General features: G+C 45.4%; 1 pseudogene; it reads left to right on the top strand.

The window, feature by feature from the left end:
* The first annotated feature begins 1,400 nt into the window (after window positions 1-1,400).
* LOC133240904 (uncharacterized) overlaps window positions 1,401-22,738 on the top strand; it is a 45,567-nt pseudogene continuing 24,229 nt past the window's right edge.

Raw genomic sequence — 22,738 nt, 5'->3', positions numbered from 1 at the left:
TAAAACATGATCACCAAATACTTTAATATTTTATAACAGTCTCAGTATAATTAGCTTCCTTTGTAATCCTCTATGCTCTATTTTATCCAAATCACCATCCTGAGAGGAAGTCCAAGAGCTTCATCAGACTGCCAAGGGGTTAGTCACTGGTCATACGAAAAGGTTAATAGCCTCGCTTGGGAAAAGTTTGGTAGGACGGTAGGACTGTCTCCCGCCTTGCCTGTACTGGCTTCTACAGCGTTACCTGTGTAGCAGCCTCCCTGCAGTCCCTCTCCTTTCAACAACCTGATGTCTTGGCTACCATTCTGCAATCTCTGAATCCCTCCAAAACAGCCTGTGATCCAGAGAAACACACGAACACTTCTATGAATCATAAGACAGAAAGAAAAGCCAAAAATTAATACGAAATTTTAAAAATAGAAGGGTCTGGAATAGGTAAATCCATGGAGACAGAAAGCAGTTGAGTGGTTGGTTGCCAGGGGCTGAAAGGAGGAGGAGAGAACGGGTGACTGCTTAATGGATGCAGGGCTTCCTTCTGGGTAATGAAAACATTACAGAGCTAGGAACAGATGATGTCGGAGAGCACAACCCTGTGCGTGTGCTAAATGCCGTTGTATTACCCACCATAAAAGGGCTAATTTTATGTTATAGGAATTCTCTCTCAATAAAATATAAGATAAAATAATCAATAAGTACGAGGAAACTCCATTATAAAGTCACCTGGGAATTCAAGGCCCTACTTAGGGGAATAAAGAAAAAAGGTCCCAAAGTTTCAAGCTCTTTTGCCCCCTCTCCTCCCTGTCCTGCCCCCCAAGCAGCCCATGGACACTGCGACTGTAGATCACTCGTGAAATCGCTAATGTATACCCTAGGCTACACAGGAAATTCTGGTCTGCACTTATGCACATTAAAACACACCACTAAATACTCATCTGACAAGCTATATTTTAAACTTCAAACAAGGTTTTATTGTGCCTGGATGCATTTTAATATACCTACTAAATTTTCACTGGAGTGAAAAATGGCTGACAGTGATGACTGAGAAGGGAGGAGAGGGTCTCTCCCATCCTACCCACACATTCTGCTTTCGCTTTGAGAAACTAGGGATTGGCAGCCCCTACCTCCTGAGAGCTCGAGAGAGTTTTCAGGGAAGGTTTCCAGCGTGATCTGATAGCCTCAAACAGGATCTGAGAGGTTACTGGAAGGCTTCCCATCCCGGTAGCTCTAGGACTTCAGCGTCTCCCACCAGGGTTCTCAGTCCTCGGTGGCCTCCGTCAGAGAAGGCTAGGATTAACCTTCCACAAGCCCCTCTCACATCCTTCATAATCCCCTTTCTGCCTGGGCTTTGAAATCCTTTTCCTGTTCACCAGCTCTTCTGACTCCACACAGTCTGTGGGATAATGCCCAAGTATCTCAGGTTGAAACCGTTTACCTCAGATTGGGACTCGAACTCACAAGACCAAGACAGGAACCCAGACCAAGCCCATGGTCCTCCAACTGAGGTCACGGACCTGCTTTCAGGACCCAGTGAGGCTCAGGTTCTTACTATCTTGTGGCAGAAAGAATTCAGTGAGAGACAAAGTGAAAGGTAAGGAGTGGTTTTATTCAGAGAGAAACACACTCCACAGAATGTGTTGCAGAGGCTGTTGCAGAAGGCGAGTGCAGCCTCAGAATGTGGTGTGGTTAGTTTTCATGTTATTGTTGTTTAGTCATTAAGTCGTGTCCGACTTTTGCGACCCCATGGGTTGTAGCCCACCAGGCTCTTCTGTCCATGGGATTTCCCAGGCAAGAATACTGGCTGCTGCTACTGCTGCTAAGTTGCTTCAGTCGTGACCGACTCTGTGTGACCCCATGGACTGCAGCCTGGAGAATACTGGAAAATACTGCAGTGGGCTGCTATTTCCTACTCCATGGGATCTTCCTGGACCAGGGATTGAACTCACTCCTCCTGGGTCTCTTGCATTGCGGGTGGATTCTTTACCACTGTGCCATATAGGCTGGGTAATTTCATAGGTTCATGAGTGGGAAAATTATTCCAACTATTTTGGGGAAGGGACGGATATGACCAGAAACTGGGCCACTGCCTACTTTTTGGTCTTTGATGGTCAGCCTTGGAACTGTCATGGCACCTCTGGTGTCAAGACATTTAGCTTGCCGATGTGTCACAACGAGTATATACTGAGGGTCAAGGTCTAGTTGAAGCTGACTTATCTGCCATTCTGGACCCATTTGATTCTAACTACTGTACGTTGTTGGAGAAGGCAGTGGCACCCTACTCCAGTACTCTTGCCTGGAAAATCCCATGGACAGAGGAGCCTGGTAGGCTGCAGTCCATGGAGTCATGAAGAGTTGGACACGACTGAGCGACTTCCCTTTCACTTTTCACTTTCATGCATTGGAGAAGGAAATAGCAACCCACTCCAGTGTTCTTGCCTGGAGAATCCCAGGGACAGGGGAGCCCGGTGGGCTGCCGTCTATGGGGTCTCACAGAGTGGGACACGACTGAAGTGACTTAGCAGCAGCAGCAGCAGCAGTGTACGTTGTGCCCTCAGGCTTCCAAGGTTGTGCCCTGTCTCCTCTCTTCCTGTTTCGAACCCAGAACTGTCGTTTCAGGAGGGTCCAGACAGTGCTGGTTGCTGGGTTAGGTTTCCAAACCAGTGTCTTCAGCGATGCTTGTGAACAACACGGTTTTCTCACGGTCGTTTGGAGATGCAGAGACTAGGCTTGGGTCGCACTGGTCAAGCTCTCCCCACGTCCTACCACCTCCCTTCCATCCTCCTGCTGCCATTCCTGTGCTCAGCTTCAGCCGGGCTTCCCCTCCTTGGCCCCTGACTGTGTCACAGGGGCCTCACCCAGAATGTCTCTCCCCTTTGCACCCCCTCATTCCTCAGAGTGTGGCTTCCCCTCTCCAGGAAGCTTTCTCAGCCCCTGGGGTGCTGGCCTCCTCTGAATCCACTTCTTACACCAGCACACACGGAGCATAGCAGGGGTCACCCACAGCCACGCTGGGTCTTGCCTCCCTGCCCTGCCCCACACCACGCCCAGAGCAAAATCCTCACTCAGGACAGGGCCTGTGTCTTTTTCCTCTGTCTTTACTGCATGCAGTACCTGATAGGATTGAGAGATGGATATCACTTGCTTCTCTCCATCAGCAGGAGATGGATTTTTTTTCAGACTGAAGCTTCGGGCCTGTTTCCCTGGCCCCTTTCCCTGCCCCAGGAGGACTGACAGGGCTCCGAGTTGCTCTAAGCCACCCCCCACACAGGGGAGCCGGCTGAGCTCGGGGTTTTGTCCCCGCTGCAAGGCCTCTCCCAGATGTGGCCTGTTGCCTTTGCAGCTGGACGATGGAAAGGGCTCTTTTTCCCTTTACGTGTCCAATGGCATCGTCCCTCTCTGGCAGGGACATTGGGAGATTCACAGAAGTGAAACATGGCTGCTTATTCGGAGAAGGAGCAGGCTGGGCCCTGTGTCTCGGTGACAGCGGGCTGCCAAGGGGGTGGAATGTGTGAGGCAGGGATAGAGAGGCTCCGGGTTCAGCTGCTGGAGTTTGTCGTCTAAGGATAGACGCTCTAAGAGAAAGATAACAGGAGGATAACAGGAGGGGCTGAGCCCTGCCAAATAATAATAGAGACAAGATACTTCTCATTCTTGATGTCACGGAGATCATTCCAACTACACACACACAGAAAAACTCCTTGGAGGTCAAATAGTGAATGATGCCAACCCCATAAGCCTCTTTGCTGGAATCCACCTTGGCTGAGAGATGGGAACGCACACGTAAGAGGATCCTGAGGTCAGCCAAGTACAAACTCGGAACCAGACAAGGGAAGATGATCGGCCCAAGGAAATCTGGAAGAAACGCCCCATGTAAGTGATTTAAACTTCCACGAGGGCGCGACACTGAGTCTGCCTGCGTCTATACACACATACTGTGCTCTTTTTCTTCGTAACAAACACTTTACGTGTTTTACTACTTTCCGTCTTTGTGGGAGTTCATTTCTGCAAGGTCGAAAGGCCAGAGCCTGTCATTGGGCACTGGTACCTGGTGTGGTCCAGCAGTTAGGATTCAGCACTCGCACTCCCATAGCCTGACTTCAGTCTCCGGGCGAGAACCAAAATCCTGCTTCAAGACACTTGAGACCACGCAAGATCATGTGGATCATGCCGGCAAGAAGAAAGGGTTCAGTGGCATTAGGCACCCACAGGAGAGGACTGGCCTTGGGTGGGGGCTGCTGCACCGTGCAATTTCACGAGGCGGAAGACCCTATGGGGCTCCTACCACTTTCCCTCTGACCTTGTGATGGTTTCTTCTTCTTTCTTTCTGGGCTCAAATCTCCTACCATGTTCAGTTTTTCTCTGTTTTATATTATGTGGCTTCTTCCCTTCTACACTGTCTTGCCTTAGACGCATATGTTGGGAAGGGTAATTACGGGCGGAGTGGGTATGATGACATGTGTTTTCTGGGAAGATGGGTCCAGCTGGGAAAGGGCAAGAAAGCCCAGAATGAGTAGGCTTCACCCAGTTTCCACACAGGATTGATCGTCACGCTGGGGACACTTTGACAGGTACGGGCAGTCAGGGGTACGGTAGGAGGGGAAGGCAGCGTCTGTGCGGGAAAGGGCGTGAGACGAGGGGCAGGGGAGCAGAAGAAGCATCTGAATCGGGTCAGCCTGAGCAGTTCCCTGGGACAGGCAGCACCGGCCACGGAAACTCTGCCCTGCAAGGACAGGCTGAAGATGAGCGCTTAGAAGGGGAGCAGGTTTCGGGCGGGATCGCAGAGCGAAGGAGGAGCAGCCAGCCTACGAGCAGGCAGGAAGTCGGAATGAGTGACGTCATGCGCCCGCCCACCCCCGCCCCTGTTGGAGGGCAAAGCTCCAACCCAGCCCTTGCGGGGAGGGGCGAGGCCTGGAGGGGCGAGACGTGGGGGGGCTGGCACTAAAGAGTACAGCCGGTGCTGCGGGGGGACTAGAAGGCTGAGCAGCTTTTCCACAGAGAACTCGCTGTGAATCAGGGACACAGGAGAAGCACTGTTGTATGAGAGAAACAAGGTGTGCAGGTTTTTAAAATTATGGCAGGATACACATCACCTGCCATAAACTGATAAAATTTATCAGTTTAACTGATTTAAAGTGTACAATTCAATAGTATTCGTTACATTAACAGTGCCACGCAACCATCACTACTGTCTAGCTACAGAACATTTTCATCACCCTGAGCAGAAACCCTAGGCTTCCCATGTGGCGCTAGAGGTAAAGAACCTGCCTGCCAGTGCAGAGAGATGTAAGACACACGAGTTCTATCCCTGGGTCGGGAAGATCCCCCGGAGTAGGAAATGGCAACCCACTCCAGTGTTCTTGCCTAGAGAATCCCAGGGACAGAGGAGGCTGGCGGGCTACAGTCCCTGGGGTTGCACAGAGTCAGACATGACTGAAGTGACTTAGCACGAAACAGAAACGCCATACCCACGAATGAGTCACTGGCATTCCACCTCCCCACCAGTTCCTGGGCTGCCACTAATCCACTTCTTCTTTCTCTGGATTTGCCTGCTCTGGACATTTCATTTAAATGGAATCACACAACAGGTAACCTTTTGTGTCTGGCTTCTTTCACTTAGCATAATGGTTTCAAGGTTCATCTGTGGAGTAGTCCGTGATGGTTAATTTCGTGTGTCAACTTGACTGGGCTATAAGAGGTCCAGATATTTGGTGAAACATTATTTCTGGGCGTGTCTGTGAAAGTGTTTCTGGATGAGATGAACATTTGAATTGCTGAACTGAGTCATGCCCCTTTCCCTGCAGAGTATGGGTGAGCCTTATCCAATCCACTGAAGAGCTGAATAGAACAAAAAGGCTGAGCAAGGGAAATTTGCCCTCTCTCTCTCTCTCTCTCTGCCTGACTGATGTCAAGCAGGGAGGCTGGTCTTTGAACTTGGACTTAGACTGGAACTTACACCACTGATCGTCCAAGTTCTCCTGCCTTTGGACTTGGACTTAAAACCACACCATTTTGGTTCCACTGAGCATCGGCTTGCAGGTTGCAGATCTTGGGTCTTGTTAACCTCCATCACCGTGTGAGTTATTTCCCCATTTTGTAGGGATAACATAGCATGAATATATAACATATTAATCTATTTTATATATTTATATATTTTCCCCAAACTTTTTATTTTGGATTGGGGTATAGCCAATTAATAAAGTTGTGGTAGTTTCAGATGAACACCGAAGGGACTCAGCCATCCATACACACGTATCCATTCACTCCCAAACCCACCTCCCATCCAGGGTAGCATATAATATTGACCAGAGTTCCATGCGCTATACCATAGATCCTTGTTGGTTATTCATTTTAAATACAGCCGTGTGTACACAACCTTTTCAAAGTCACTAACTATCCCTTCCCCTTGGCAGCCGTAAGCTCATTCTCTAAGTCTGTGCGTCTGTTTCTGTTTTGTAAGTAAGTTCATTTCTATCACTTCTTTTTAGATCCTGCATATAAGGGATGCCATACAATATTTCTCCTTCTCTGTCTGACCTAAGTATATATTGATATATTAATATATTTTATATATTTCCTACTGGTAGATGATATGTAGGTACATAGGTATACGAATATTAATATATTTAATTATATAATGTATATTTTATACATATCCTATTGGTTCCGTTTCTTTGGAGAATCCTGACTAATACATAACATGGATCAGTACTTCATTTATTTAAATGACTGACTACCATCACATTGCAAGGATATACCATGTTTTGTTTATCCACTCACCAGTGGATGGGCATTTGGGTTGTTTCCACCATGAACCAGGTTTTGAATCCTGGTTAAGTCGAGTCACTTAACCGCTCTAGGCACCTGTTTCATCACACGTGATGTTTTTTATGAAGAGTAAACCGGATAAAACATGTAGAAGCCTGACATAGGGCAATCAGCAAGTTGGTTTCCTTACCTGGAATCAGAACCCAGATCGGAGTGAGTCCAAAGGCAGAGCTAGCTTGCAATGGACCTGGGTTCCTTAACTTCCCCTCAAATCAGAACCGGACCCGGAGCCAGGGCAGGGTGGACACCTCCAGGTGGAGGACAAAACAGTCTTAACTGTGAGTGTAAGAAGTCAAACCCTTCCTTGACCTCCCTCCTGCTCCCAGCAGCATCTTTGAGGACTGAAGATTCTAAATCGGGGCTCCAAATATGAGTATGGGTCTGTTTCACACCATCTCAGGCCAATAAATACTGTGAGGAAATATCTCACACTTGCACTGTTAGAAATACCACACATTTTGCCAGCATTTGAAAGATAAGGTACACACTGCCATCACACCTTATCCTAGAAATAAATACTCTTCAGGCTTATTTACAACTTTTGTTCACATTATTCCAGAGCATGCATTCACATTACATAAAACTTGAGAAAAAATAACACCCGTCATTCCCTAAATCACAGAATATCAGAAGTTTACACTTACATTCACTTTTTTTTTTTACGTGTTCTGTAACTGCAAATGCTGCTCTATAGATATCATAAAAGGCAATCTGAAAAGTTGAATTTAAATGCACTGAGCCTTGTTTGCTCCAGGTACACAGAGAAGAGCTTACCACCTACTTCACATGCACGAGTGACCAGGTCAATACCAGCCTAAGAGCTCTCAAGGCCCGTGTGACACGCCGGGGGCCGTGCACATGTCCCCTAACGGCGTGGAGCCTGCTTCCTCGCCTGGGCAGGCTATTCACTCAGCAGCACTCAGCGAGGATCACAGGGAGCCACCAGGCCAGGGTCTGGGTTACAGAAGAAAGGAAGATCTACACCTCCTGCTTTCACAGACCCAGTCAAGCAGGGATTTAGCTAGCACACTCAAGGTCTTACCATGTGCCAGGGGTTGTTCTTGCATTTCATAAATGTTAACTCATAAGATCCTTCCCACATCCCTATAAGTGGATAATATTACTCATACTATTATTACCTCCATTTCACAAATGAGGAAACTAAAGCACAGGCTGGTTCAGTAACTTACCTGGCTAGTAAGAGACCACTGTGCGGGCACTATGGAGAACAGCATAGAGGTTCCTTAATAAGTGAAAAACAGAACTACCACATGATCCAGCGATTTCACTCCTGGGTATAGATCCAGAAAAAATAAAAACACTAATTCCAGAAAATTCATGCAGCATTATTTACAATAGCCAAGATATGGAAGCAACCCAAGAACCCATCAACAGATGACTGGGTTAAGAAAATGTGCTTTCTATTGTTGTTGTTGTTATTCAGTCGATAAGTTGTGTCTGACTCTTTGCAACCCCACGGACTGCAGCAAACCAGGCCTCTCTGTCCCTCACCATCTCCTGGAGTTCACCCAAATTCATGTTCGCTGAATCGGTGCTGCCATCCAACTGTTTCATCCTCTGTTGCCCTCTTCTCCTTTTGCCTTCAACCTTTCCCAGCATCAGGATCTTTTCCAATGAGTCGGCTCTTCACATCAGGTGGTCAAAATAGTGAAGATTCAGCTTCAGCATCAGTCCTTACAATGAGCATTCAGGGTTTATTTCCCTTAGGATTGACTACATATATATGTGTCTATGTATACACACATACATACATATGTATATATATACACTTTGTAAACAAAGAGAATATATATATGTAGGAATATTACTCGGCCATATAAAAGAATGATATAATGCCATTTTCAGCAATGTGGATGGACCTAGAGAATATTATCCTTAGTGAAATAAGTCAGAGAAAGACAAATACTGTAGATATCATTTATATGTGAAATCTAAAAAATAATACAAAGGAATGTATATGCAAAACAGACTCACAAATATAGAAAACAAATGTCTGGTTACCAAAGGGGAAAGGGAAAGGCAGGGGCAAATTAGGAGCATGGGAGCAATAGATACAAACTGTTATGTATAAAATAGGTAGACAATAACAGTTGATTGTATAGCACGAGGAATTATACCCCTTATCTTGTAATAACTTATAATGAAATATAATCTGGAAAAATACTGAATCACTATGCTGGGCATCTAAAAGTAACACAAAATTGTAAGAAATTAGCTAAAGCTCAATTTTAAAAAAAGAGTCCACCCTGGACTACCCACTCACCGCAGATAGTGCCATAGTGCCCCAGTGAGTATTCACATAATAGTCCTCAATGCAAATGACACAGAAACAAAGAGCTGAGCTACTGATTTTACCTGAATGAGGGTAAGGAAGGCATCAGACGTGACTCTGTATCTTGGCCAAAAAAATGAGTAGGGTCTCAGCCAGCAGGGACAGGGGAAAGAAACCATCAAGAGCAGAACTCTGGAGGTGGCGCACATGTGACATAGTCAGGGAATGCTAAGAAAGCCCTGGTGAAAGCAGCAAGGCCGCACAGGTGAAAATGAAGAATCGGACACAGGCCTTCTCTGAAGACCCTTCTGGTTCTCAAGCCTGTGCCCTACTTACAAACTGTATCTACGATCCTTCATTCAAGGACACGCAATGCTTGTCTATCACACTGGCCTTAAGGAAGTACATACCACCCTATCCCAGCACCCAGATTTCCTTTAATCAGTTCATATGATGTGTTGTATATTTCATCATGTGTATTTTTAACATCTGCTGTTTCCTGAGCAAACACGTAGAGCACGAACTCAGTGCCCAGAGCCTCTCCATTCCTACTGCACCGTGGGCCTCACGTCTTGCCTGCAGGCTCTGCTCTCTGCAGTCCGTGTCCTCTCTCCTACATGGCATGAATCTACCATTCCCAGTTCCTAAGCTCTTCCCACTTCCACAGCCAACCACAGCTTCCAGTGCAAAGCCCGGCCTCTTCAGCATGGTACTTAGCACTTCTCTCCACTGTCTGTGGTCTAACCTGCAACCTCGTCTCCTGCCTCTCCTCACCCCTCCATCCCCACTCCATCCTCCCCAAGGCCCGCCCACACCAAACCACCCCCATCCAAAGAGCAAACACTGCCTTCATTCCTGGCAGCCCAGATGCCTGTCACTGCTCCATCCCACAGCTCTGCTCCTAAATGCACGGCAGTGCCCGCCTGACCATCCAGTTACCTCTGAAACACTGGGGTGCATTTCCCCAAGGCTCCCCTGATCTGCTTTCTGTATGTTTACTCAGGCAACAAACGCATGCCCATCGAGCGACTATACTAAAACAAGTCATGCTAATTTATGAACATTAACGTGGTTAGGTGGTCACTACTTACAAAGAAATGTTCAGGATATTTTTATAATGTATTACTTAATATTCTTAAGACATCATTTACCAAATACATATTGAGCTTACCAGAGGAGAATAGGGGAGGGATAAATGGGAGATCCAGACTGACATATACACACTACTGAATATAAGAAAATTAGAGATATCAAGGGAACATTTCATGCAAAGATGGGCTCGATAAAGGACAGAAATGGTATGAACCTAAGAGAAGTAGAAGATATTAAGAAGAGGTGGCAAGAATACACAGAAGAATTATACAAAAAAGATCTTCAGGACCCAGATAATCACAATGGTGTGATCACTCACCTAGAGCCAGACATCCTGGAATGTGACGTCAAGTGGGCCTTAGAAAACATCACTATGAACAAAGCTAGTGGAGGTGATGGAATTCCAGTTGAGCTATTTCAAATCCTGAAAGATGATGCTGTGAAAGTGCTGCACTCAATATGCCAGCAAATTTGGAAAACAGCAGTGGCCACAGGACTGGAAAAGATCAGTTTTAATTCCAATCCCAAAGAAAGGCAATGCCAAAGAATGCTCAAACTACCGCACAATTGCACTCATTTCAGAAGCCAGCAAAGTAATGCTCAAAATCCTCCAAGCCAGGCTTCAGCAATATGTGAACCATGAAATTCCAGATGTTCAAGCTGGTTTTAGAAAAGGCAGAGGAACCAGAGATCAAATTGCCAACATCCGCTGGATCATAGAAAAAGCAAGAGAGTTCCAGAAAAACATCTATTTCTGCTTTATTGACTATGCCAAAGCCTTTGACGGTATAGATCAAATAAACTGTGGAAAATTCTGTAAGAGAGGGGAATACCAGACCACCTGACCTCCCTCGTGAGAAACCTATATGCAGGTCAGGAAGCAATAGTTAGAACCGGACATGAAACAACATACTGGTTCCAAATAGGAAAAGGAGTACGTCAAGGCTGTATATTGTCACCCTGCTTATTTAACTTCTATGCAGAGTACATCATGAGAAACGCTGGGCTGGAAGAAGCACAAGCTGAAATCAAGATTGCCAGGAGAAATATCAATAACCTCAGATATGCAGATGACACCACCCTTATGGCAGAAAGTGAAGAGGAACTAAAAAGCCTCTTGATGAAAGTGAAAGAGGAGAGTGAAAAGTTGGCTTAAAGCTCAACATCAGAAAACGAAGATCACAGCATCCGGTCCCACCACTTCATGGGAAATAGATGGGGAAACAGTGGAAACAGTGTCAGACTTCATTTTTGGGGGCTCTAAAAATCACTACAGATGGTGACTGTAGCCATGAAATTAAAAGACGCTTACTCCTTGGAAGGAAAGTTATGACCAACCTAGATAGCATATTTAAAAGCAGAGACATTACTTTGCCAACAAAGGTCCGTCTAGTCAAGGCTATGGTTTTTCCAGTGGTCATGTATGGATGTGAGAGTTGGACTGTGAAGAAAGCTGAGCGCCAAAGAATTGATGCTTTTGAACTGTGGTGTTGGAGAAGACTCTTGAGAGTCCCTTGGACTGCAACGAGATCCAACCAGTCCATCCTAAAGGAGATCCGTCCTAGGTGTTCATTGGAAGGACTGATGCTGAAGCTGAAACTCAAATACATTGGCCACCTCATGCGAAGAGTTGATTCATTGGAAAAGACCCTGATGCTGAGAGGGATTGGGGGAAGGAATCACAGCACACCAGGCCTCCCTGACCATCACCAACTCCCAGAGTCCACCCAAACCCATGTCCTTAGAGTCAATGATGCCATCCAACCATCTCATCCTCTGTCATCCCCTTCTCCTCCTGCCCCCAATCCGTCCCAGCATCAGGGTCTTTTCCAATGAATCAACTCTTTGTTTCCATCTTTCAGCTTCAGCATTCATCCTTCCAATGAACACCCAGCACTGATCTCCTTAGGATGGACTGGTTGGATCTCATTGCAGTCCAAGTCTTCTCCAACACCACAGTTCAAAAGCATCAATTCTTCAGCACTCAGCTTTCTTCACAGTCCAACTCTCACATCCATACATGACCACTGGAAAAACCGTAGCCTTGACTAGATGGACTTTTATTGGCAAAGTAATGTCTCTGCTTTTGAATATGCTATCTAGGTTGCTCATAACTTTTCTTCCAATGAGTAAGCGTCTTTTAATTTCATGGCTGCAATCACCATCTGCAGTGATTTTGGAGCCCCAAAACAATAAAGTCTGACACTGTTTCCACTGTTTCCCCATCTATTTCCCATGAAGTGATGGGACCAAATGCCATGATCTTCATTTTCTGAATGTTGAGCTTTAAGCCAATTTTTTCACTCTCCTTTTACTTTCATCAAGAGGCTCTTTAGTTCTTCACTTTCTGCCATAAGAGTGGTGTCATCTGCGTATCTGAGGTTATTGATATTTCTCCCGGCAATCTTGATTCCAGCTTGTCCTTAATCCAGCCCCGAGTTTCTCATGATGTACTGTGCATATAAGTTAAATAAGCAGGGTGACAATATACAGCCTTCTCCTGATTTATAACCAGTCTGTTGCTCCATGTCCAGTTCTAACTATTGCTTCCTGACCTGCATATAGATTTCTCAAGAAGCAGGTCAGGCAGTCTGGTATTCCCATCTCTTGAAGAATTTTCCACAGTTTGTTGTGATCCACACAGTTAAAAGCTTTGGCATAGTCAATAAATCAGAAGTAGATGATTTTTCTGGAACTCTTGTGCTTTTTTGATGATCCAATGGATGTTGGCAATTTGATCTCTGTTTCCTCTGCCTTTTCGAAATCCAGCTTGAATATCTGCAAGTGCACGGTTCATGTACTGTTGAAGCCTGGCTTGGAGAATTTTGAGCATTACTTTACTAGCGTGTGAGATGAGTGCAATTGTGCAGTAGTTTGAGCATTCCTTGGCATTGCCTTTCTTTGGGATTGGAATGAAAACGGATCTATTCCAGTCCTGTGACCACTGCTGAATTTTCCAGATTTGCTGGCATATTGAGGGCAGCACTTTTCCAGCATCATCTTTTAGGATTGAAATAGTTTAACTGGAATTCCATCACCTCCACTAGCTTTGATCATACTGATGCTTCCTAACGCCCACTTGACTTCGCATTTCAGGATGTCTGGCCCTAGATGAGTGATCACACCATCGTGATTATCTGGGTCGTGAAGGTCTTTTTTGTATAGTTCTTCTGTGTATTCTTGCCACCTCTTCTTAATCAACTATACTCCAATAAAAATTTTAAAAATTACATATTGAGCGTCTCCTCTGTTCCTTGAATGCACTGGGTGCTGGTGATAGAGCAGTGGGCAAAACTAGTGAGAAAACCACCATGAAGATCTTACAAAATGTTCTAGGTGGGAAAGCAGATGAACACAAGAAAAGAAATAAACATGACCTCGGGAGGCCCTAATAAGTCTTCATCAGCAGGAAACAACGAGAGGAGCTGCTTACACCATCAGAACGGCCTCTAAGATGAAGTGACATTTGCACAGACTCCTGACTGGGTGCACAGGGGCCACTCATGAGAACTGGAATAGAGCGTCCAGGGTCCAGGGCACAGCACATGCCAAGGTCCAGATTGGGAAAGGGTTCTCTGGGTATTTGGAATAAAAAGGAGCAGAGTGCGTGTGTAAATTCGAGGGCAGGAGAGCTTGAGAAACAGCTAGGAGAGCTGTTGAAATGATTCAGTGAGAGAAAGCGTGTAGAGTGCATCATGGATACTCAAAAAGTGCTATCTGTCTATCAATTGTCATCATCATACGAGTTTGTAGAGTTAGGAGATAGACCATGCAGGTCACTGCAGCCCATAGGAAATCTGAGTTTTAATCTAAAAACAACTGCAAGTCATTGATGAGGAATTTGTAGGTAAGTGACATGGTCTGATTTATTGTTTTAAAAAGATCCAGGGCTGCTCAGTGCAGAGAGATTAGAGCAGAACAAGAGTGGAAGCAGGGAGAGGAGTTAGGAGGCCTTTATAAGAATCTGGATGCAAGGTTATACAACATAAAATGTCTGAACACCCATCTCTTATTTTGATCTTTACACAATTCATAAAAATTAAACTGTATGTGCTTCTGAGTTGGCTGCCAACTTTTGACAGAAATGTTTGTATCTTCTGACATTCTTCATGTTTAAAGATGGACAGCTTTATGTTGTTCTCTCAAGAAGGCCACCGGCGTGTTTTCCAACACCAGTGACCCATTCCGAGTCTCCAGGCACCAGCTGGGGAACCCACAGGTCAATTCTGATGCTACCAACCTGGAGTTAGCGTCTGATTCCTGGTGGCTCAGTTGGTAAAGTATCTGCCTACCACACGGAAGACCTGGGTTAGATCCCTGGAGAAGGAAATGGCAACCCAGTCCAGTATTCTTGCCTGGGCAATCCCACGGACAGAAGAGCCTGGCAGGCTATCATCCAGGGGATCACAAGAATTGGATGTGACTTAGCAACTAAACCACCACCACTCACAATGCAGCGAGCTCAGTTCCCCAAGGCTGCCTCACTTCAGATGTCTATCACAAGTCCTGGAGCACCTGTACTTCTGAGTGACGGGCTTTAAGGTGGGAGTTCCCACCAACCCCTAGTCAGTTTGATACTTTGCTAAAATGGCTCATAGAACTCCTAAGACACTTCACTTACGATTATCAATTTAATATAAAAGCTAGAACTCAGAAAGAGTCCAAAAGATGCCTGCCTATAGCTCGAGGTGTTTGCTCACTGAACCAGAAGCTTTCCAAACCCTGTTGTTTAGGGCTTTTTTTCCTGGAGTTTTCATCACGTAGGCCTGATGGGTTAGTAACTCAATCTTTAGCCCCTCTCCCTCCCCAGAGGCTGGGGAGTGAGGCTGAAATTTCTAGACTTCTAATCAAGATTTGGTCTTTCTGGCAACACGCCCCCATACTGAAGCTGTGCAGGGGCCCATCAAGAGTACTTCATTAAAACAAAGAACATTCCTTGCATCCTTATCACTCAGGAAATTCCAAAAGATTTAGGAGCTCTGTGTCCGGAACTGGAAATAAAGGCCACGTAGATATTTCTGATTATGCTACACCCATCATTGGACTAATCTAAGTATTTTACCTGAGAATAACACTCTTGCTCATTGAATCTAAGATAAAATGTCTTAATAGTCTGTAAATAACTGCTCAGATCTGCTAGCATGGCATGTGTCATGCCAGGCAGTCTTGGTTATTCTGTAAAATCATCGACATCCCTAGATGTTACCCTCATAGGACTGTTAGCTGCTCCCAAAGAACAGACCTGGTGATCTTTTTGTCTTTCTCTTGGCAAATACTTAGCACAGTTCCTAGTACATAATAGGTCCTCAATAAATGTTTCCCAAATGCACCAATGAATATTATGTGTTATGGACTGAATGCCTGAGTCCCCTTCCCAATTTGTATGTAAGAAAAATATTGTATGACATCCCTTGTATGTGGAATCTAAAAAGAAATGATACAAATGAACTTATCTACAACATAGAAAGAGACTCACAGACTTAGAGGATGAACTTATGGTTTCCAGGGGAAGGGATAGTTATGGAGTTTAGGATGGACATGTACACACTTCTGTATTTAAAATGAGTAACCAATAAGGACCTACTGAATAGCACAGGAAACTGTGCTCAACATCATGTGGCAGCCTGGATGGGAGCAGGGTCTGGGGGAGAATGGATACATGTCTATGTACAGCTGAGTCCCTTCCCTTTTTACCTGAAACTATCACAACGTTGTGACAGTTATACCCCAATGCAAAATAAAAAGTGTTAAAGAACTCCTCACCCTGCACGTGATAGGATGAGGGGGTAGGGTCCTTGGGAGACGATGAAGTCGTGATCAGGTCTCACCCCTCATGGACGGGATCCGTGCCCCAAAAGAAGGGAGAAAGGTCTCTCTCTGCCTGCACCCACCAAGGAAGAGAGCCCTCAAGAAGGATCTGACCAGGCTGGCACCCTGATCTCCAGCCTCCAACCTGAGAAATAAATGCCTATTATTTAAACCACCCAGCCTGTGGTATTTGTTACAGAAATCCAAGATGAAAGAGACATTATGAGAGCACCTTGGTAAGAAATGGTCCCTTCCCTCAAGGAGCTTGTAGTACATTCAGGAAGGAAAAAAGAGACCTGAACCCTTATATAATAATTCTTTTTGTGACCCTCACTCAAGACAGGTGCTGATATGTGGTCAGAGCTCTTAGACCCAGAATTAACTTGGGCGCTGTGCACGCGCTGTGTGCCCCTTGGTGAATTGCTCCAGCTCTCTGAGCTTTCCTGTCGCTTTCTGCAAAGGGCAGCTGGGAGAAGTAGATAATCTACACAAAGTGCTTAGATCAGTGCCTGGAACACAGAAAATGCTATCAATTTAAACCCCAAAGAGGGGATAATTTTTGTGCTGAGTAGCACAGATGTCAAGGCTAAAGTGTTTATTTGGGTTAATAAGAAACAAGGTTGATAATGAGATGATGGAAATCATGTGTGACTTGGCATCCTGTGAACCCCACAGGCGTAACCCCAACCCACACAGAGGTCTCCGGTCGTCAAAAGAGCAACTGGCGTTGGCAGCCCCTCCAGGTGGCTGGGACCTTGGCTGGGCCCTCCGCGGGTCCCTGCTGCGAAGCGTCCACCAGGGAACGGTCCAGGCACGGCTGTGACTGAACCGTCTCCAAGAAGTCAGTCATTCCGCTTTTGGCTGGAGGGAGGTTTGGGTGGCCACGACTGCCAAGTTTAGCTGGACGCTGGCCACGTGCTGTCAGTGAGGCTGTGGGAAAATGTGACCTCTTGCTTCATTCTGTTCTGCACGGGCGCGTCTCCAGAGCTTGCTTTCTCTCTGGCATGGAGCTGGTGCAGAGCGATGGAACAGCGGCTGCTCCTCAGGAAAACTGACTCACCAGCCTGGGCTCCACGCAAGTGACCGATGACGAGGAGGTGCCTCCTGCCCATCTGATCTCTCTTCTAGACCCTAGCTGGAACATGCTGCCCTCCCAGAAGTCCCACCTAGCTGTCATGGCAATACAGAGAATTGAAAACACCTCAGCAAGACTCAGAGCCAAAGGGACAGGCTCCTCCCTCACTCTCACCCCAACCCCTTCCAATTATTGCCATCAGAGGTATGTCACACTTCAGGGAACACACATGGAGAAGCCGAGAAGCCCTGCAGAAAACAAAGGAGACACGCCAAAACACTCAACTTATCAAATTCTTCAACTGCACTGAAAATGGTACCTGACACATTTCCAGAGCAGGACAGTTTACACGAAACTGGATATGATTATAGGGCAACAAGCCCATCTTCTAAAGCTTTTCTTTCTGCCCCAAAATCTAATTCAATGACACAGTCTACTACTCTTCCTTTGAATCATCTTTCACTTCTTTTCTCTACTTTTATATCATTTAAATGGAAATGTATCCTATATCTTATGTTTATTATGTGCTAAGTTGCTTCAGTCATGCCCAGCTCTTTGCAATCCTGTGGACTGAAGCCCACCAGGCTCCTCTGTCCATAGGATTCTCCAGGCAAGAATACTGGAGTGGGTGGTCATTCCCATTACCAGGGGATCTTCCCAGCCCAGAGAGCAAACCCATGTCTCTTCCATTTCCTGCTTTGGCAGGTAGGTTATTTACCCCTAGTGCCACATGGGAAGCCCCTATGTTTATTAGAGGAAGGCGAAAGATCATGGTGATGAAGTCTGTTTGGGCTGGAATCTCAGCCTCACGATTTACTAACCAGTGACTGGATCAAGTCCCCTAATCTCTCTGCTGCATTGTCTGTAAAAATGGGGCTTTTATGAGGCACAAATTAGATCATGCATTTAAATTCCTTAATTGGAGCACCTAACATAGAAAGCCCTCAGTGTGTATTTATCAATAATACTCTTCTTCCTAAAGCTTTTGGTCAGTCATTCAGATCATCCCCTCTTTTCCTTCTTTAGCTCCACTGACTACTAGCATAACAGGTATTTAGTTCATTCATTTATCATGCTTTTTAATGGATGAGTCATGTACTTTGATTTATGGTCATAATATTAAATAGCAGCAGTTAAATTTATTTAGTGTTTCCCATGTTCTGGGCTTTATGCTCAGCTATTTACACGTATCATCTCATTTAATCCTCATAGTGAATGGCTTCCAAAGGCCGGACACGGACTAGTGCTGGCATGGGACTAAAGTTGTCATCAGTCTAAAAATAAAGCCGTTGGAAAACACTGTTTCTTTAAGCTACGTTCACTTAAAGAAATTAACTTTTCCTACTCCTTTGGTGTTAAAATACTCTTATCGTGAGGATAGATGATAGTTTATTTTTTGAAATATTCCTATCTGAAAAAAATAAAAGATTGGCAACCATGCATGAGTAACTAGACTGTTTTTGGCCCATTGAATCCAACAGTCTAAAACCTGTTCCTCACAACTCCAATGGGTAGATATTATTCCTATTTTACAAAGCAGAAGCCAAGGCTCAGAGAGGTTATGGGACTGCCCGAGGTCACACAGCTAGCAAAAGGCAGAGCCCAGCATCCTAGCTCTAAGTCCTTAGTAATATCAGCTTACTGAGTCCCTACTGCATGCAGGACACACACCTCATTTTAGTCTCATAGCTACTCTGTGAGGAGGTGTGATTCCCCATTTTACAGAATAATGAAATTTGGGGACTTTAAGAATTTGCCAAGGTCGTAGAGTCTGAAAATACGAGAACAGGGTTGGAGCACAGAATTCTCTGATTCCAGTTCCTGTTCTCTTGGCACCTACAGTGTGCCAGACACCCTGAAGTGCGGCCTGTCACAAAGTCACAGAGAGCTGAAAGACGCGCTCCGGCCTCAGGGGCTCACAGTCTCCACAAGGACATGCTCCACAGCCATCATGGTGCCCTGAGAAGCACTGGGAAGGTGAGTCTGTGATACTTGGAGAACACAAAGAGGGGGAACTTATTTTAAGGCCCCTGGAAACATTTCTGACAATATTGGGGCATCTTACTATATTGTATTTTAAAGAAGAGTTGACAGGATATTTTTTTTTTCATTACAAGCATCTTTCTTGTATTATTGGATTGGCCAATAAGTTAGGAAAACCCCAAACGAAATTTGTGGCCAACCCAATATAATATGCTGCTCTGATTAGTCATTTGGTGTGAATTTTCTGGGATCCCATAGGCTAACCATTTTATTTTGAAAGTCAGAAAAAATTTCCTTTAATAATAAAAAAAAACCACCAAACACTTTAGATCCTTCAGCCCCTGTCATATCCTAAAATGATGAAACATTTCTCCTGTACCTTTAACGGTGCCAGTTTGGAACTTTGGGAAAAGACTAGAAAGAACTCGATTCTGTTCCCCTTCGCTAGCCCCAGAGCTACATTTTGAGTTTTATTTAATAGTTTGTAAATAATGAAACAGGAAATACAAACAGTAACTGAAGGTTAAATTATACCAGGTCAAAAGAGAAGTATAAAAGCTAAATTTCACTCTAAGCCCCAAAGACGTAGCAGGTAAAATGTCTTCGGGCCAAATCCTTTGCTCCAAACTGCACTGCAGAGGCTGAGTCAGATGCTCTGGGCCCAAGGAACTCCCTCTGACATCACTGCATACTTGGCGACAGGCTGTTAAAGCTACAGGGGGGCAGACGGTGGCCCTGACGGCAAAGCTGTTCCCTTGGACTTTGCCATTGAGGGTTAATGTATCACCATGCTTTCAAAAGTGTGGGCAGCCAGCTGGCTTCTGACAGGGTTTCGGGAATTGCTAAATCCCAACCTTTGAAGAGAAATATATTTTCTGACCTAACAGGGTAGATGCCTCCACAACGTACAGTGTCCTTGAATCTTGTTCTTTCAAAGTTAAAGATTCTTTGACCCAAGACTTAGAAGCTAGGCTTGCATCATCCTATTTTACTTTATTTTATCCATTTCCAGGAATCTATTCATAATGCTCTTTAACAAATATTTGTTGAAGGACTTGCTATGGCACATGGAAAAGCCAACAGAGACAAGCATGTCTAAGTTGCATGAAGCTGAGAGTCTAATTAAAAGCCAGACATTAAATCAATCAAGTCAGTCACACTAGTGAACGTGTGCTACTGAATCCACAGACTCAGGAGTGAAATGACATCTTCAGGGGACCTGGCCTAGAATGAGGAGTTAGGAGTGGAGAGGGTGAGGAAGAGGTTTCCAAGCAAAGGCCAGGGAGCAGGGGTCCCGAGAGAACAGAGAGCAGGCAGCTGATGGGAGGGGAGCTGAGAGCCGGGCAGGATCAGACCAAGCGGGGCCATCAGGGCTCTGTGGTTTGTCTGGTCCTCGTCTTAAGTTCATATCTGATCAGACAGGCCTCTTGGCAAGATACCCTGGCAGCTGTGCGGAGAAGAGGAGGAGGGAGATGGTCAGATTGTGATGTAAGAAGACCAGTTAGGAGACTCTAGTGGCGGTCCAGCCAAGGCCTGAAGACGCCTTGGCTGGGAAGATGGTAAAGAGGGTGGAGAGGAGAAAGAGGTATTTAAGTTAAATGTGACGGGGCTGAAGACGGTTGGATATAAGCCTGAGGGAGAAGGAATCTTAAGGATGGTGCCTGGGCGTCTAGTTTTTGGAACTGGGTAGATGCTGGTGCTGTTTAGTGAGATGGGAACCTTATAGAGGGCCAGATGCTTCAGTGGAAGGTCATTCCATCTCAGCCACAGGGGGTCTATGGTATCTTGGTGAGGATGGCTGTCTGAGCACCGAACTGGAGACAGGCAGGCCAGAGCTGGAGGTAGAAACTTGGGCGTCACCAGGCATTCGTGGACATCTAAGACGTGAATGGAATCCTCCAAGCCAGGAGAGAAAAGGGCTTGGGTGTGTCTTCAGGGATTTGACCATGCAGCTTGGAAAAAGCAGATGAGTGTAAAAAGGCCTCAGGTGGTTTTGCCGGGAAATACTTCTCCCACTGGTATGAGCCCCATCGAAGGCCTTTTATTCATAATTTTGTATTCTTTTAAAGAAAGACCCCTACATTGAAACTGTTTCTGTCTCCACAAAATCTGGTTGCACCTCTGGCATTCTTAGAGGTAGGAGGAAATTCAGGAAAACAAACAATACACAAAACCAGCAGAAGATAGTGTCTTGTGCAGGAAGACTGGCTCCAAGCATGCGAGGCTGCTGAGAGGTTAAGTGAGGTGATGGCCACGCAGGGAGGAGGCAGGCCGCGAGGCAGAGGAGAGGCCCTGGGCAGGCTTCCAGCTTTGGGACCGGGTGGGTGGTGTGCACAGGTAGGAATTCAGAAAGAGGAGCAGGACTGGTTCAGCCCTCTCTCAAGGCCACAGAGAACTTCCTTTCCATCATGGAAATCAAATGTCAAGATCCCTGTGGGCCTCAACCTCTTTTCTTGAAAGCAACACTTTTCCTTCAGATATCCTCATTACTTTCTTCCGAACAAGCTCCACATCCAGAAACTGAAGCCTGCCTCCCTGTGTGGTCCAAGCAGCCCCAAGAAGCATACTCCATTACCAAGCCTCCTCATTCCATACTTCATCTCAGTGATTCCCAGCTGGGGCTTCCTTTCACAGCCTTGCCTGCTTGTCAACTAAAAAACATCCCATTTTCTGCTCATGTTTTGCTTCTAAGCCACATCTCCCCCCTTATATTTGTGCCATTGGATTTCTTTTACCCCAACGTAGCATCTTCCATTTGTCTTCATTAAATTTCAAATCTGTAGATTCAGTCCATCTCCATAGTTTATGAAAGATGCTTTCCAGTCCTGATTCTTCATGTAATGTGTCTGCAGAGATATCTGTCCTGTACTGTGACATGGTCTCCAGTACAGCAGACAACACAGTAGGCAAGCTAATGATGTCTCGTATTGTTGCAGGCAAACTAAGAATCATGACTGCACAGCATAAATCTGTTCTCTGCTTACAATGGGTTACACCTCATTTAACATTTATGCAGGCATATATTTTTACCTCACTTAAATTAGAGTTGCATGTAGCAACATGGATAAATCAAAATATCATGTTGAGACAAAACAAAAGAACAACTTACAGAATAATATGTGCAATATTATATTATTTGTATAAAGTTTAAATATGTAAAAACACCATGCACTGTTTGTGAATTCACTCATACATGGTATGCTGCTGCTGCTGCTAAGTCACTTCAGTCGTGTCCAACTCTGTGCAACCCCATAGATGGCAGCCCACTAGGCTCCTCTGTCCCTGGGATTCTCCAGGCAAGGTTACTGGAGTGGGTTGCCATTTCCTTCTCCAATGCATGAAAGTGAAAAGTGAAAGTGAAGTCGCTCAGTCATGCCCAACTCTTAGCGACCCTATGGACTGCAGCCTACCAGGCTCCTCCGTCCATGGGATTTTCCAGGCAAGAGTACTGGAGTGGGTTGCCATATAAAAATATACAAATAAACAATAAATACAAAATTTAAGAGAGTGAGCACCTTTGAGAGTGAGGAAAGGGAAAGGCATTGGGAAGAGGTCCTATGAGACTTTAACTGTATCTACAAAAGTCATGTTTGATTTTTTAAAACCTCTGAAGCAAATAGAGCAAAAATGCTATGATTTGTCAAGAATGGGTACCTGGGAGTTTA

The sequence above is a fragment of the Bos javanicus genome, chromosome 29 (genome assembly GCF_032452875.1).
Source record: "Bos javanicus breed banteng chromosome 29, ARS-OSU_banteng_1.0, whole genome shotgun sequence".
In the NCBI taxonomy this organism is placed as follows: Eukaryota; Metazoa; Chordata; class Mammalia; order Artiodactyla; family Bovidae; genus Bos; species Bos javanicus.
The sequence above is the reverse complement of the archived record's forward strand: the minus strand, read 5'-3'. Positions and strand labels throughout refer to the sequence as shown.